Raw genomic sequence first — 16,291 nt, forward strand, 5'->3', positions numbered from 1 at the left:
CCAAGATCCTTTAGGTCTGACTATTGCCTATGACTCCAGTCTCCATCACACAGATTAATTCTCCAACAAAACCAAACTACTTTTAATTTCCTTTATGTTCCCACCGCTTCAAACCTTTATTCTTTGCACATGTTGTTTTTGACATTTGGAACGACTATTCCCATTATGTCCCCTGCTGTGTCCCTGCAAAATTCACCCTGAAAAGCCTAGGTTTAGTGTCCATATTTTTTGGTAACACTTCTCTTGAAGCTTTCTCTCCCCACCACACACCACCACCAGGACTTGACCTCTCATTGCCTCTGTTTGTGCTGCTTTTTGCACATAGAATCATTTTAGAAGTCTGGTTTCCCCCTGTTGATACCCATTAGAATGATTTGATGCCTGTACTTCAAGCAATGTGATGAGGAGCCTACAGAGCTTGTCCCTGAACAGTACAGCTATTGATCACAAAAATAAAACGTTAGACCTACAGGGAATTTTTATCATTAAGGTGATCCCTTCATCATACAAATGAAGGAACCAATAACCAGAAAGGTTAAGCAGCCAACAGCACCCTAACTAGTTTTTTATGGAGCCCATAGTAACTTCGTATCTCCTGCCCCCAGAGCTTTAGCCTCGGGCTTTGTGTGCCATTGGGGATTTCTCCCCTCCTCTCCCTTATTTACGTTCACGGATGTTATCTTCAATGGAAAGCTGATCGGTAGCTATGGATGCATTTACTTTATATTAAGCACTCTACCAACATTCCTGAAGGGATGAAATAAAAGGCTTGAGTTTGTAATGATCTAATTGATACTGTCAATGGAGTGAGACTATGCTTAGGAAGCCTATTGCTTCATTCCTTAATTCTTCTGTCAAACATTCCCTAATCACCTTTAATATGCAAAATGCCACACTTTGTGTTGAGAATGAAAAGGCAAACAGAAAATGTGCTCTTTGCACACCAGAAAGTCACAGAGAAATAAAACACATGATCATAATACTAAAGCAAAGTTAGAAAAGCCATACTGAAAGTGTGACTAAATCAAGAAGTGCATGATTCTGGAAATCTCTTAGGAAAGAGTCACCAAGTTTTTTAGAGAAGATTATATTTGAGCTATACATTCCTTCATTTATTCATTCATTATTATTCATTTATTTATTATTAACGAGCACTTAGCTTGTTAATAACAAATTTTTTTAGAAGACAAAACTAAAGGATGAATCATGAAATAACTGCTCAATCAGTGTTATTTTTAGGGGCAGCTTGACTTAATCTCATTGACAGTGCTGCTTTATTCATCACACCATGAAACTAGATTCAAGGAATCTTCAAGGAAAGCATCTGAATGCAGGCCCTGGCACTTCTGCAGAGCAAGTTTCTTCATTCCGAATCTGTGGAATAGACCAAAAACCCGAAGCATCTGGCAGGATATGTGGCAGCTGGAAAATCCCCTAACCACATATTTTAAAGCCCATAAGATGCTTGTGGTTTAACACGTATATGTCGTTATTCTAACATTCACTAAAATAAAATGCAATTACACATTACTGAATACTATTGATTTTCTCTTAGGATAATTTCAGCTGTTAATTCCCTCAAATAATATCTTAGAACTCACTTGTGTGCTAAATGGAAACCCAGAGAATAATTTACATTTTTCTTTTTAGTGAAGATATAAATGAATTAAAACTTTAGAAAAAATAACCCAAGGCCCTCAAGAACTGATTATCCCCCTTTCTTTAACCTGAATTCTCCTTTTATTAAGAAAGATTCACTATTCAGGGAACATTTTACCTTCATTCATAAAATGGAGTCTTTCGTTTCTGGGGACTCATGACAAATGAACAAATGAAGGGACAGATGAAGACTCATTAAGGGACTTGTTTGAATTTAAATGGGGGAAAAGATTTCAAATAGGTAAATTAAATATGCAGATATATGTGCATATATGTATCTGCATATACATATACTTGCCTGTGGTTTTCTTCAGTAAGTTAATTTATAGCTTTTTTTTTTTTTTACTTTAAGGAATAGGAAATGGGTGTGTATATGAATGGGTTTTAATCTTTGCAGCGTTCCACGATGTCTCCATTGCTTTTCACTTAAGAAAACATATCCAGCCTTTGCCCACCTAAATCAGGATATTTCCATTAGAAGAAGAAGGAGGAGGGGAAGAAGGAGGAGGAGGAAGAGGGGGAGGAGAACCACCTCACCAGGTCCAGTGTGATGCCTTGTTTTACATTAGGTGTTAAAGAAATCTGTACAAATGTGTGCAGCTGTTTCCCTTCAGTCAATGATAGTATTTATTCGGAGACCTCCTGCAATTTCATGGCCGATGACTCCTGTTGCCATAAACCATTCAGAGGGAAAGGAAAACCCAATGAGTAATCACTGTGCGCTGAAAATGTCATTGTAAAAGTAAGGTGGCAGAGACAAGGCCTCTAGAGTTGAACTCTGAAGACCCAAACCAACTCTAATCAATCTGTTAGATTTTGTTACTCAAACTTGGTAGCATTTTTATGCTGCTTGAGCCATTTAATATTATTTTAAACAATGCCTTTACTTTAACATGAAATACTAATTAACCATTGTTAATTCCATAAGATAATTTTTTTATCCCCTTTCCCTTCCATTGGCTATATAACAGTGATTATAGTTCTGTAAAATGCCTTGTTTTCTTCATTTTTATTAGAAAAACTAAATTAATAAACTTGAAACCTTTCATTAAAAGAAGTTCTTCAAAATTTAGTATCTTAATGTTCAAAATAAGTAACTAAAGGGTAGCATAAGAAAATTTTTAAAAAAGGGATAATCCTAGATATATAATGTGTGTGCATATATACACAAAAAATGATAGATAGATAGATGATAGATAGTCATAACATTATTAAAGCAACATTTTCTAGCCTGGGATATATTTTCAAAAGAAAATAGAAGCATACGCACCTAATTTTATTTACATGGTAGTTTTTCACTTTTTTATATTAGGCGAAAAGGTAATATGTTTTTTTGTAGAGTTTTTTCAAAAGAAATAGTTAAGGGGCACCTGGGTGGCTCAGTTGGTTAAGCATCTGCTTTAAGCTCAGGTCATGATCCTGGAGTCCCAGGATCGAGCCCTGCATCAGTCTCTCTGCTCATCAGGGAGTCTGCTTCACCCTCTCCCACTCCTGCTGCTCATGTTCTCTCTTTCTCTCTCTCTCACTCTCTCTCAAATAAATAAAATCTTTTAAAAAAATAAAAATAAAGTAAAAAAAAAAGTTAAAACCCATGTTAAGAAATCCCCTTTTAATATGAAAGTGACTTTTTATTTTATTCTATTTTAGTTCAATATAGTTAACATACAGTGTTATATTAGTTTCAGGTGTACAATATAGTGATTCAGCAATTCCATACATTACTCAGTGCTCATTGTCATAAATGTACTCTTAATCATTGTCACCTATTTCACCCATCCCCCCACCCAACTCCCTTCTGATAACCATCAGTTTGTTCCCTGTAGTTAAGAGTCTGTTTTTGGTTAGTTACTTTTTTCCTTTGTCTTGTTTCTTAAATTCCACATATGAGTGAAATCATATGGTATTTGTCTTTCTCTGACTTATTGCACTGAGCATTATACTCTCTAGATCCATTCATGTTGCAAATGGCAAGATTTCATTCTTTTCTATGGCTGAGTAATATTCCATTGTATATATATATCCCACTTCTTTATCTATTCATCTAGTGTTGGACACTTGACGATATTTGGCTATTGTAAATAATGCTGCAATAAACATAGGAGTACATATATCTAGCCGAATTGGTGTTTTTGTATTACTACATCATATGGTAGTTCTATTTTTAATTTTTTGAGTAACCTCCCATGTCTTCTGCCCATTTTTAATTGGATTATTTGTTTTTTTGGTGTTGAGTTGTATCAGTTCTTTATATATCTTGGATACTAGCCCTTTGTTGATTATGTCATTTGTAAATATCTTCTCCCAGTCATTAGGTTGTCTTTTAGTTTTGTTGGTCATTTCCTTTGCTTTTCATTTTGATGTAGTTCCAATAGTTTATTTTTGCTTTTATTTCCCTTGCGTTAGGAGAAATATCTAGAAAATGTTTGTATGGCCAGTGTTAGAGAAATCACTGCTTGTGCTTTCTTCTAGAATTTTTATGTTTCAGGTTTCACATTTAGGTCTTTAACCCATTTTGAGTTTATTTTTGTGTACCAAGTAAAAAAGTGGTCCAGTTTCATTCTTTTGCATAGAGATTTCCCAACATTATTTGTTGAAGAGACTCTCTTTTACCCTTTGCATATTCTTGCCTCCTTTGTCAAAGATTAATTGACCATATAATTACAGGTTTATTTCTGGGCTCTGTATTCTGTTCCATTGATCTATGTGTTTATTTTTATGCTCATACTGTTTTGACTACTACAATTTCGTAGTATAACTTGAAATCTGGGATTGTGATACTTCCTCTTTGTTTTTTCATGATTGCTTTGGCTATTCAGGGTCTTTTGTGGTTCCATACAAATTTTAGGTTGGTTTGTTCTACTTCTGTAAAAAATGCTGTTGGTATTTTGATAGGGTTTGCACTTAATGTGTAGATTTCTTTGGGTAGTATGGACATTTAAACAATATTTGTCCTTCCAATTCATGAGCATGGAATATCTTTCCGTTTGTGTTGTCTTTGATATCTTTTATCAATGTTTTCTAGTTTTCAGAGTATAGACTTTCATCACTTTGGATAAGTTTATTCCTAGATATATTTTTTAAAGATTTACTTATTTATTTGCCAGAGAGAGCGCACAAACAAGGGGGAGGAGCAGAGGTAGAGGGAGAAGCAGGCTCCTCACTGAGCAAGAAGCCCGATATGGGCCTCCATCTCAGGACCCTGGGATCATGACCTGAGCCAAAGACAGACGCTTAACTGACTGAGTCACCCAGGGGTCCCTAGTCCTAGATATTTTATTATTTTTGGTGCAGTTGTAAATGGGATTATTTTCTCAATCTCTCTTTCTGCTGCTTTATTGTGTATAGAAATGTAATGGATTTTTGTATATTGATTTTTATATCCTGTGATCTTACTGAATTCCTTTATTAGTCCAATAGATTTTTGGTAGTCTTTTGGGTTTTCTGTATGTGGTATCATAAGACATTCCTTTCTTCTGAGAGGAACTGAAATAATCATCATACTTGTGTTTTCTATAGCTAAATCATTCCTTAGTTCTATATTCTCTCACAAAAAGCATTGGGTCATTTTCCTTAGAGAAGATAGGTTTTTTGTTTTGTCTTAGTTTCATTATTAAGCAATTGAGAGAATCACTTGTATTCTCTGTATCTCAGTCATCAGATGGATCTTCTCAGAAGAGGATTATTCCCCAAAGGTGGTGCATGGTTACAGAGATGTTAAGGAGTGAAGGGACCATACCTTCTATTTTTTGTAACTCCCAGACTTTCCAGTTCAGATTCCTGTATCTAAAGAGAGTGCAATTTCAAAGCATCCCAATGATATTGTGCTAACTAGCTTTTTGTGCTGTTTTAACTTCAATTAGTGCTTATTAGGTCTGTAGGAAGCTCTATTTTTAAAAACGATCTTTTGCCATTCCAGTATGAACTTCCCCAGATGGAGTTCTTCATCCCCTCTCAAAAATAATCATACCTACTTCTCTATTGTTGTTGATAGTTCCGTTTGTCTCTCCTTCTCTGCAACATCATTTCATTTATTTATCGATAACCTAATATTTCAGGTCCAGTTTGCAGTTTTGAAAACACAAAGATGAATGGGCCATATTCTCTGACTTTAAAGAATTCATGGAATAGTCAGAACAAAACACATAGTCAAAATCCAATACTGTAAGGATGATGGCATGTGTAGATCAAGGGGTATGACGGGAACAAGGATGCAGAATACAAACTAAGATTTGAATAATCAGGAATTGCTAAGTAAAATCACCACTTGTGTTTTAAAGAATGAAGAGTAATTATTCAAGTAAGGCAGAAGGAGAAGATAGGGCATTCTAAACTGAGGATAAAGCTTTTCTTTCTCTTTTTTTTATTGAACATGAAGTACAGAGCTTGTATCGAGTATAAAAAATTGCACATATAACTAGTGTATCAAATCCATCCTCCTTGGAATGAAAGTATACATGACCCTGATCCTCCTCTTATTATTCTTTATATTCATTTGATGAGGCTAATCATTTCTCTTTTCTCCAGCTGAAACTCAGATGGAGTTTCCCTCATGATTTTTCCAGTCAGTTCCTTCAATTATTAAAATGCCCAGTCCCATAAAATAGTCAAGATTCCTAGTTGATTTAAAGTTAAAATTTCCCTTTCCCATCTTTTTCTTCCAGTTGAAGAAGGGGATGTGGAAGTATCTTCTCTTTTGCACATAATATAGGAAGATTGGAGTTAATTCAAAGGATATGTAGAGTCATTGAAAATACCTGATCATAACCGTAGTATAGTTATATTTCAGTTTGTAACTATGCTTTGTTTAGAGAATGGATTTAAAGAAATAAGACCAGACGCAGAAGAGAACAAAGGAGATTTCCCCCCAATTACCCATGATAGATCTAGTAGTGATGCAGAAGAAAGAAAAGGGAAACTAAGAAAGTAAAATCTGTGTGCACTGGGTGATTGTTTAGATGTGAGTGGAGAAGAAAAATGTGAGATCAAAGGTAAATCTCAGTTTCCATATTGGATGGGATGGGTGGAATCTGCTGTTTCTGTGGACGTATACAGAAGGTGGAGTTTTAGACAAGATGTTAAGCTCAGTTTTAAATGTGTTGACTTCAAGGTGCATATGAGACAAAGTGAAGATGGCCATTGGACCCTTGTGTCTATTACAGAAGTCTCAAGTAGAGAATGATTATGGTTGAAAACTTTACTAGAGATAGTTATAAATGTAGATATAAGTACATGGAGTATACATATACATAAGATCTATGTATCTATACTTTTTTCTAGAATTTCCATTTGGTTCTTCAATGAACATTTCAGTTTATCTGCTAAGATTTATGTGTTTAATCATTATGTGTGTATTTTAATTTACATACTGAGCCTAGTTATTATAAATGCTTTTAAAATCTTGTCTGCTAATTACATATGCATCATCTCAGAAACCCCAGTGATTGCTTGTTATTGCTGAAATAGTTTGAGAAATTACTCATATGATAGAATTTATCATTTAAAGTCTATAATTTAGTGGTTTTTAGTATATTTATAGAGTTGTTCATTGATTGCCTTTTATTCTGAGTATTAGTTACATTTTAAGGTTTCTTTGTATAGCTAATAATATGGGATTATATCCAACATTGTGAATGATACCTTACAGAGACACTGGATTCTGATATATTCTATATCTGTATGTATAGACACACACACACACACACACACATATGGCTAAAGTGTTAAATCCACAGAATGGGAAAAACAAGTAGTCAAGGGAAGAAGACACACCTGGCTAATGCCAATGTGTATAATGAGTGGTCTACACAAAGAAGACAGAAAAGAAAATGAGAATAAGTAGAGGTTATGTTATCACAGAAACAAGACGTATTATTTCTAACTTAGAAGTTTTGATTTATTAAAAATCTTAACTTCTCAATTCTGTCAAGATTACTTATTTCCATTTCATTACAAATATCATATGTTTGCTAAAACTTATTGTAAGTGCATTCATCCTTCCAGAAATTAAAAGAAAATGCAATATAAATAAATTAAAAACAAAAAACAAAAAACTTCCTTTAAAAAAAATGTCCATGACTGCCTGATAAATCTGGATTACTCCTTTTTTTTTGTTGGGGGGGGGGCAGTGAAGGGAGTGTTGGTAACTATGTTGTGATCAACATCTTTTCATTCTCTGCTCCCTGCTTAGCCATTTGGGATGCAGGGTTTCTGCCAGAGTTATAATGCAGGTGTTCTCTAGCACATTATCATTCCATGATTATGTATACAGACCTTGGATTTACCTCTGTTTCTGGAACTCTCTGTCATTAGGAATATAAGTTTATCACTTTGACCTTTATCTGTGATGGAGTTTTGTTGAAATCCCCACCATAAATCATACTGGTGTTAACTATTTGTTTTAAAGTCTTTAGGGCCATTATTTTATAAACGGAAATTGAAAGCATCTTTATCTCAGTTAAATGAGGTACACATTTTTGTATATGAGAAGAGATATTTAAAGTCACCTAACAGAAATCTTTGAGTAAGATTGGGATAAGTCAACTACTTTCCTGGTTGAGTAAGTATTGTCAGCTTTATTGTTACTACTAAGAATTTTATCAGCTTAGAACTTGAGTTTTGATTTTAACCATGTTTTCAGAAGAAATTTATATCTTTTCTCCTATAATTTTTTGAATGAATTATTGTAAAATGAAGTATTTACTGAGTGAGCTATAATAATGGCATCTACTATTTATATAGCACTTACTATAATTTTGTTCAAGTATGTAAGGAATAAAATACCAAATTTAACAATAAATACAGAAATATTGAAGTCATTTGTATCCATATCAGGTATAGAAGATCTGGGATGGATGGATGGATAGATGATAGATAGGCAGATAGGCATAAATGAAACAATGAGAGAACCAGTCTATTTCTCAAACTGGTAAGTAGTATTTCCAGACCACAGTGTTATAACTGACTGAAAACTGGTACTAAGGAGAAGACTAAGACCTTATTATTGTCCTCAAGGATATTTTTTCCAACTGTATTGAGATATAATTGACATATAACATTGTATAAGGTTAAGATGTACAAGGTGATTGTTTGAACACATATTTTGTGAAATGACTACTATACTAAAGTTAGTTAACACCTCCATTATGTCACATAATTACCATTTTGTTTTTTTTGGTGAGAACACTTAAGATCTACTCTCTTAGCAACTTTGAAGTGTATAACACAGTGTTGCTAACTGTAATCATCATTAGATGCCCAGAATTTATTAATCTTATAACTAGAAGTCTGTACTCCTTGACCAACTCTTCCCATTTCCCATCCTGTGGCAACCACCATTCTATTCTCTGATTCTGAATTTGGCTTTTTCAGATTACACATGTGAGTATTTGTTTTTCCCTGTCTGATTTATTTTACTTAGCATAATGTCCTCAAAGTCCATATAGGTTTTCATCCATGGCAAGATTTCTTTCCTTTTTATGTTTGCATAATATTCCACATTGATCAATTTATATGGAATATATATATATTCCATATAAATGTATATATATATTCCATATATATGGAATATTTGCTATTTTTCTATCCATTCATCTATTTATATGGAATATATATATGGAATATATAAATATATATATGTATATTTGCTATTTTTCTATCCATTCATCTCTCATTGCTTAGGCTGTTTCTTTTTTTTTTTTTTTTTTTTAAAGATTTTATTTATTTATTTGACAGAGATAGAGACAGCCAGCGAGAGAGGGAACACAAGCAGGGGGAGTGGGAGAGGAAGAAGCAGGCTCATAGCAGAGGAGCCTGATGTGGGGCTCGATCCCATAATGCCGGGATCACGCCCTGAGCCGAAGGCAGACGCTTAACCGCTGTGCCACCCAGGCGCCCCGCTTAGGCTGTTTCTATATCTTGGTTATTGTAAATAAGGATGCTATGAACACAGGGTGCAAATATCTCTTTAAGATAGAGATTTCATTTCCTTTGGCTGCATGCCAGAAGTGGAATTGCTGGATCATATGGTAGTTCTATTTCTAGTTTTTTGAGAAAACTCTAAACTGTTTCCCATAGTGTTTGAACCAATTTACATTCCTGCCAACAGTGTATGGGGGGCTTCCCTTTCCTCCACATCCTCACCAACACTTGTTACCTCTTTTCTTTTTGATGACAGCCATTCTAACAGATGTGAAGTAATATCTCATTGTGGTTTTGATTTGCATTTCCCTGATGGTTAGTGATTTTTTTCCACGGAACTCTTGGCCATTTCCTCAATTATATGTTAACCCAATAGAAAGACAAAGCTAATGTATGAAACGAAAGACAATTTCTGTTAAACTCTGTGGAAACAACTATAAGAACAACAGAAGACTAGACTTCATTTTTACTGAAAATCTAATTGCTGAGAGCTTTCACATGCATTCTCTTATTTAATCTTCACAAGAATGCTCTGTGGCGACATTATTAAGGCCATTTTGTAGGTGAGAAACTAAGAAACCTGTGCTAATTCACAAACATGACTCAAATGCAGATTTATCTCATTCAAAATCCTGTGATCTTTCCATTATTCCACGGAAGTAGTGGTGAAGGACTCAGACTATAGTTTCTTTGCTCTGTTTTTCACGTGAAAGTAGATTCTGCATGCTAAACTCTGTTTTGTATCAGTGAAGCTCCTTTAGGTGGCATTATTTTACATTTGTAAAGGTTAAAGTAATCCGGTTTTTCTGGGGGGGGGGGGGAGGAAACTTTTCTCTTTCCAAGGATGGGTGATAACACTCTCAATTTAACCCAAAAGTAGTAGACCAGGAAGGTTTTACATAACACAACTTCCCAGCTTTGCCAACCATGGATATCTTTAGGAAAGTTAAGTCAAGATTTAGATCTCAAATATATAATCCCACTATGAAGTTTCAGACTTCTAATATGAGGTTTCAGAATTTCTAATACATGTTCAAGCAAATGCAGATATCTCTATTTTTTCCTTGCAGAAAACAAAATTGTGATCGTCATAAAAACAGACTGCATTATGCACTTTTTATACCACTCATAGAATCTAATATGATGCTAAGAGAGTAAAAGTTATGGTAGTTGCTAAATAAGTCTGGAGGCAAGAGCCTCACTACTGTCTAACCAAATAAGTATTTTACATTAAGGAACTTCAAGCCAGGCAGGAACTGTAGACAATCATGAAATGCTATTGGTGAGAAACGTAGGCCTGTCTCATATGTCTAAACTTGGAGTTATCTTTCTCACCCAAATATATGTAGTTATTTTCCATATTTTTTCTTTTCAAACTGTTGTTACCATCAAAATATACTGAATATATACAGAGCTTGGTAGCCTCGCCAGAAGTGCTGCAAACGATGAAGAGTTCAAAGTTTCAAGAGGTGGTTTATACCATTGAAAGGTGTTAATAATTTTTAGAGCAAACTAGGCCTGAAGACATCTCAGATCACACTACGTGGTAACTTCAGTATCCCCTAAAAATAGTGACAGAGCCAATCTCAGTGGACATTCAAGATTTGCCTCATTTGTAAATACTATCTGGACTATGTGTTTAGAGTGAATAAGAGATTGATGTTTACAGACTTCTGTTAGATGCCTCTCCAACTAGATTATACTGCTTATCATCACCCTTAAGATGTTTTTAAGTCAACTTTTAGAGAAAAACTGATCCATTTGTTCAACACATATATATTTTTTAAATTTTTATTGAAATTCCAGTTAACATATGGTGTAATATTAGTTTCAGGTGTACAATTTAGTGAGACAACACTTACATACAACACCTGGTGCTTATCCCCAGTGCATGTCTTAATCCCCATCACCTGGGTAACCCATTCCTGCACCCTCAACACATATTTTTGAGCACTATGAAATAAACCTTAATCTCAGTGCAAGAGATACCACAGAGAACAAGATACACAAAGTTCACACTCTCATAGGGTTTATGTTCTCATGTAATACCCACGTCTGCATCGCGTCTTCCCTGAAAGTCGGTATTTATTTTTATTGACTGATATTATAAATATCTTTAAAAAAATATATCAAGTGAATTATAATGAAAGAAAATTAACTTTTGTCACCTCATTGGTATATGATATTGATCAATGAATAAGTGAATTAATTATTTTCATCAAATATGACTGTTACTAACATAGTTCTGCTTTCATTTTAGGTTTGGAGTACGAGTCAAAATTTACATCCATGCTGGATTTTACTAAAACTATAACCTCATTTGTGGCAATTAGTTTCATGTAACATCCAGTTTCTACTAAAGGACATTCTGGAAGGTATTCTGACAAGGAGTGGGGCATTACTTGTTTTCATCTGACCGCTAATAATCAAATTCCAGCCAGTCTGCAAACTTTGGTCAAAAGTAAGTGTCACTTAATTGTCTAATAAATTATTTTCTGTGGTGTTTCTTCCCCTCATAGTTGTTTTTTTCCCCCCACTATGAACTTTTCCCGCTTTTCAGTTTTTCCTTATCTTAGTAGTCAAGTTAGTGTTATAGGAAGGGTGTATTTCTTAACTGCAACCCAAAAGACTAAAAATAAGACTGACAGTGGAATTCTTAATAGAAATTTTTTTAAAAAATGGCAATTATCATTTTAAACAAAATAATTTAAAATATATAATTCTATGCCCACTGAAAATATCCTTCAAAGTAAAGGTGAAATAAAGACATGTCCACAAAATTATAGTGAAGAGAATTCACTAGTAGTAGATAGATACTAAAAGGAAGTCTTCAAGAAGAAGGAAAATACTCCTAGAAATAAATACAGAAAAGAGTAAAAGTGCTAAAAAAACTAAAGAATGGAAAAACATGTTATTTCAGCAGTATCCAAAAGAAGTCTTATGTAGTTATGCCAATGTCAAATAGGGAATATTTTAAGGCAAGAAGTATCACTAGAAATAAAGAGAGAGCAAAAAAATAAATAGAAGAAAAACATTTCATAATGAAAAAGGTCAATCTACCAAGAAGATTTAATAATTCTAAAATTGTGTGCATCCAACAATATAAGTTCCAAATATATACAGAACAAAGTGGCAAAAGTAAAAGGTGGAGTGCAAAAATCCACAATGAAGAAGATTTTAACACACATTTCTCATAACTAAGTCCAAGCAGGAAAAAAATTCAGTAAGCACATAGATGATCTGTAGAAGTTATTAAGATATTTACCTAATTGATATGAAGTGCTGCAGAACAAAATAGATGAATGCACAGATTCTCTTGACATTCACATGAACATTTATCAAAGTGTATTGTAAAAAATTTTATATAGGCTGGAGTAAAAAGAAAATCTCAACAAATGTTAAAGTACTAGATAATTCAGAAAGTCCTTCGACCACAATGTAGTGAAACTGGAATTCAGTCATAAAAGATGACTAGAATATGTCCTTATATTTGAAAATAAAGCTATATATTACTAAATAATCCACAGATCAAGCGTTATACAGTAAAGCTATATATTACTAAATAATCCACAGACAATATTTTGAACTGAATTACAATTTTTTAAAAATCTAGTATTGCCTGCAGAGGCAGGCAAAATTGTTTAGACTAGAAGGTATTACATTAAATGTATATATACAAAAAAAGAAAGGCTAAAAATGATTATTCTAAAGGAGTTAGATAATATCAAATTAATTCTAAGAAAATGGAAGAAAAACATAAAGAGCAGAAATAAAAATTTAAAAATCTATGGAACACTAAATAGTCAATAAAAGTATTAAACAGCCAAAAGTTGATTTCTCTATAAATTATAGACTAATAGATTTGATACACTCCTAATAAGATCTACTAAGAGGGGCATCTGTGTGGCTCGGTCAGTTAAGCGTCCTACTCTTAATCTGGGCTCAGGTCATGACTTGAAGCTTGTGAGATCAAGCTCCGTGACAGGTCTGTGCTCAGCGTGGAGTCCCCTTGAGATTCTCTGTCTCCCTCTTCCTATGCCCCTCCCCCACCCTTACAGCTATAATCTGTGTGACTATATAGATAAAGGAAGAAATGTTTTCTCTAAACAAAACTTCGTTCAAGCTAAAAGACATCACAGACCAGCTACAAAAAAAAACCAAAAAACAAAAACAAAAAAAACCCAAAAACCAAAAAAAACCGAAAATAGTTTAAATTATGTTCTGTTTCAAGAAAACAAAGTAAGAGATTCATCTAGGATTCAGCAGTTAGAGATTAGGAATATAATAATAAAACTATTTATGGAAATCTGTATCAAAAACTGATTTTCAACCTTTCCAGTTTCATGGCGGTCTCATAAATAGCTACCGTATTTTCATCCTTGCAGATGCGAGAATGCTCGATGCCTATCAAAAAGGAATGATGAGGCAGAACAGATGAATGAAGTAGGGAAGTCTTTTGAAAAAACAAATCAATACGAAAGACTTTCTTTAATAATAGAGTGTAAATCCAACCAGGAAGGCAGTTGTGCCAGAGCCGCCTTGGAATTCCCCCAGGAAAGACAAGGCAAGAAGGAGTCAACACTTCAGGCTCAGCCGGTTCGAATTACTCTGGTGCGTCTGGGGCCGCAGAGGTTGTCTCTAGTTGCCTGAAACCCATTCAGGGCAGAGAAAGCACCGGGCTCCGCATCTTCAGCTCCGCACTCGCACCTGCATCGGGGAGCAGCTGTGGCTCCGCCTCCTTCCCGTCGGAGCGTGAATAGTCGGTTGCCCACCCTGCATCACATGGCGCGCCCGCCTCGTTCGTCCCACTTCCTGTCCTGCTGTGGATGTTTCGTAGCACGTCACAGAGACAAGGGTGAGTGCAGTGTAATAAGGGATTTGGGGAGAGGGGGACCACGTTCGTGTGCTTTTGTGAGCGTATATTGCTATAATGACGCTATTTTATTACTGGGTACTGCTGTGTCTCTTCCGGTGCCTCCTGTAGGCATTAAGCTTTGTCAGAGGGGCTTAGGTATAGGAAAGGGCGTCGTGTCCGCGGGGTTCGGTACGCTCCACGGTTTCCGGCACCGCTGCGGTCCTGGCACGTGTGCTCCCCAGCAAGGGGACACGTGTCAACCGTACGGACGTGGGAGGGAGAGCTGGGTAAGACGTAGTTGGGGCACGGACAGTGCGCTGCTTGGTGTGTACGCGAAAACGTGCTTGTGGGAAGGTTGTCGTTATCTTCAGGAATCCTCTAGCTCCGGGAAGGGCAGTCTCTTCCCGGGTCTGAAGGCTCCCAAGAGAGGTCAGAACGTCATAATATACAGAAAATAACCAAGCACAATTAATACACATACCGACTGTTGACAAGGGTGTGGAGGAACTGGAATTCTCATACACTTGGGAAGACAGTTTGGTAGTTCCTTTACAGTGTAAACATTTACCTGCTTTGTGACCCAGTGATTCCACAGTTAGGGGTCTCTCTACCCAAGGGAAGTGAAAGTGTAACTCCATACAGATATTTGTACCCTCGTATGAGGTATATAGCTGGTGTATTTCGGATAGCCAGGATTTTGTAAACCATCTAAATGTATGTCAGCAGGTGAGTGAATGAACTGATGGTGGTAAAGTCATGTAATGGAATACTGTTTGTTAACACAAAGGAGCAACAAGTGAATGTGCACGTGAATGAACACCACCATGAATGAGTCTCAGAATAATTACACTGAAAGAATCCAGTGCATGCCAAATGTCTATAATATATTTCATATCATTCTAGAATTCTTATAAATTTATGTAAAATATATGTAAAATTGTAGAAAATGCAATCTAGGATGACAGAAAAATGTTCAGTGGTTTCACGGGGATGGGGTGAGTGTTAGGGAGATGTCAATGGCAAGGGGATCATGTAACTGTTTGAGGTGATGCATTTGTTTGCTATTTTTGGTGTCAGTTTCCTGACTGCAAATTTTATTAGTTTCCTAGGGTTACTATAATAAATTACCACAAACTGGTTGGCTTAAAGTAACAGAATTTTATGACGTCAGTTCTGGAGACTAGGAGTCCAAACTCAATGTGTTCCAGGGTCATGCTTCCTCTGAGGTGTCTACGGGAGGATCCTTCCTTGCTTCTTCCAGTCTGTAATAGTCCTGCGTGTTTCTGGCTTTGGGGCAACATCCCTGCAGTCTCTGCCTCCATCTTCATATGGCCATCTTCCCTGCATCTGTGTCTTTTTCTGAAGTTCCCACTTCTTAAAGGAAGGGAAAAATGAAGGGGGGGGGGCATCAGAGGGGAGACGAGCCATGAGAGACTATGAATTCCAGGAAACAATCTGAGGGTTTCAGAGGGGAGGGGGGTGGGGGGTAGGTTAGCCCTGTGATGGGTATTAAGGAGGGCAGGTATTGCGTGGAGCACCGGGCGTGATACACAATGAATCATGGAACAGTACATCAAAAACTAATGGTGTACTGTATGGTGACTAACATAAAAAAAAAACCAAAAAACACTAGTCATATTGGAATTCCAATACGACCTCATATTAACTAATTACATCTGCAGTTACCCTATTTCCAAATAAGGTCACATCCTGAAGAAACAAATATTTCAACATATCTTTTTAGAATTTGACCAATATATGTTTATTTACATACTCAGAACTTATCAAATTGCATTCTTCAACATGTGTGGTTAATTGTATGTCAGTTAAACCTCAATAATCTGTTCAAAGTTGCTGAAA

At 35.6% G+C, this 16,291-nt stretch overlaps 1 long non-coding RNA gene across 1 annotated transcript in view; it reads left to right on the forward strand.

Annotated features, from left to right (window-relative positions):
- LOC125282194 (uncharacterized) overlaps window positions 1-16,291 on the forward strand; it is a 62,994-nt gene that overhangs the window by 14,065 nt on the left and 32,638 nt on the right. Inside the window, exons 3-4 of the long non-coding RNA XR_008957216.1 lie at window positions 11,837-12,037; window positions 13,962-14,431. This is a non-coding gene — a long non-coding RNA (uncharacterized LOC125282194). The remainder of the gene's footprint in view (window positions 1-11,836; window positions 12,038-13,961; window positions 14,432-16,291) is intronic.

The sequence above is a fragment of the Ursus arctos genome, unplaced genomic scaffold (genome assembly GCF_023065955.2).
Source record: "Ursus arctos isolate Adak ecotype North America unplaced genomic scaffold, UrsArc2.0 scaffold_37, whole genome shotgun sequence".
NCBI lineage: Eukaryota > Metazoa > Chordata > Mammalia > Carnivora > Ursidae > Ursus > Ursus arctos.